This window comes from Cyprinodon variegatus, unplaced genomic scaffold (assembly GCF_000732505.1).
Source record: "Cyprinodon variegatus isolate N-32 unplaced genomic scaffold, C_variegatus-1.0 Scaffold259, whole genome shotgun sequence".
Taxonomy (NCBI): domain Eukaryota; kingdom Metazoa; phylum Chordata; class Actinopteri; order Cyprinodontiformes; family Cyprinodontidae; genus Cyprinodon; species Cyprinodon variegatus.
The window spans coordinates 1007515-1009385 of record NW_015150712.1 but is presented as its reverse complement, the minus strand read 5'-3'; the positions used below and the strand labels follow the sequence as shown (position 1 = coordinate 1009385).

General features: G+C 37.6%; 1 protein-coding gene across 1 annotated transcript in view; it reads left to right on the top strand.

Moving 5' to 3' along the window:
- Positions 1-1871, top strand: part of LOC107089636 (CD82 antigen-like) — a gene marked incomplete at its 5' end in the record, with an annotated part of 17196 nt that overhangs the window by 2094 nt on the left and 13231 nt on the right. The window lies entirely within an intron of this gene.

Sequence of the window (1871 nt, the reverse complement as noted above, 5' to 3'; positions counted from 1 at the left end):
CATAGAGAAAGACCCCTGGCTGGGAATTGAACCCGGCACCTTCTAGCTGCAAGGCAGCATTTAATTCTTATTTTTTTTTATTTTTATGTCTTAATCAATGTCATTGGGTGAGTGGGGCTGCACCCTAGCGCCCTCTATTGGCCAGCAGCCACTACCAGGAAACCAAAATATGGTGAATTAAAACAGTCAACCTTTCTTTATTGTTTTTTTCTTATGAAATCAATAAAACAAAAATAATCTGTAAACTGTATAGTGTGTAGGGTTGCTGTTCTCCTGGAAGTCGAACCTCTGCTCCAGTTTCAAGTATTTCCCTTCCAGCATTACCCTTAATCTATTTCCAAATATCAACTTTGACCGTTCCTTCTGTCCTCACTGAGGAAAAACATTCCCACAGCATGACAGTGCCTCCGCCTTGCTTTATTGTAGTGATGACATACTGTAGTTAGGATAATAGTTTGTTGCCACTCATATGGTTTTGCATGTAGGTCAGTTTTCATTTCTAAGTTATAGCACTGAACCCCAAAGAGGAAAGGCTTTTTTATTGGGATGAATCCACCTGCCTGGCCACTGGAGCGCGGCTAATAGCATGTGATAGATTCCTGCTGACAGTAAGGCTCTCCAACACGCCTGCTAATGTGTCAGCGCTGCTGAGAGGAGAGAGGTGTGAAGAGATAAAACCAGGGGTACGTGGGGGGCGGGGGGGCTTCGACAAGAGTGGGGATGGGTGCCTGACCTCAGCACTGTTAAACCTGCTGGGGTTAACTAACCAACTGACGTGACCTACTTCTCTGAGTGACAGAGACCAGCTGGTGCAAAAACCCTCCCCCTTCTCAAACAAGCATCCTTAATTTCAGTGGCTTAAAGAGTCTTTATAGTTGAAATTCTTTTTTTAATGTAGACTTAATGGATCTTAAGATTTCATGAGTTTATCTCTAACAACAGTTCATATAATATCTATATTCTGACTCCTGTCTTCATATTGTTCTCTAGGAAGCAGATTCCTGCAACATGATCCACTTACTTCTAAGCTTTAGAAGCTTCTATACACGTTTTCCTCACGTATAACAACTAACTGTCTGGGAAAACAGTAAAAAAAATGGTACAGATCGCATTACAATTGTTGGAATTCGTATGTTCTAATTAAAATGTAAAAATAATTGCTTTTCTGTTAAAGAAAAAACAGTTTTATGGCAACTCAGCTTTATTTATAAAGCCCCTTAAAACAAACACGGCTGTCACAACGTGCTGTACGTATTAGGTTAAATTAAAATTGTATAGAATAGAAGTTTAAAAAAATAAAACAAATATAATGAAATGAATTAATTAAAACAAATAAAACCAAATAAAAAAAAAATGAAGCAAACCACAAAAACAGAGACTCTCATGTAGTGTTAAAAGCCAAAGAATAAAAATAGATTGTCTAATAATCAGTAACACAGATTCTTGTGTTAAAGATTCACATTATATTTAGTTAACTTTATATGTTTGGATATCATGCCCCCAGCTAGAGGTTCGTATGATATAGCCTTGGTCTAAATGGGAAAGCTTTTGCATTTCTAAAAATAATTTTCTCACACGTTTTTCTGATTTTTTTATGTCTGTAGAGATTCACTAGAGTGTGAAATGGGATGATTTTCCCCTTGACTGAATCTTATCAGAGCTTAATATTATTGATGTTAATGAAATGCATCCCATCGTTATTCTAAAAACACATGACTTGATGCATAGATGGAAATAATCTTAAAATTCCTGGTTTAACAGCGGTAGCTAAAAGTCATGGGTTGGAATTAGGGGTGGAACGGTTCACAAAATCCACGGTTCGGTTCACGGTTTCGTTGTCATGGTTTTCGGTTCGGTTCGGTATATGTTTA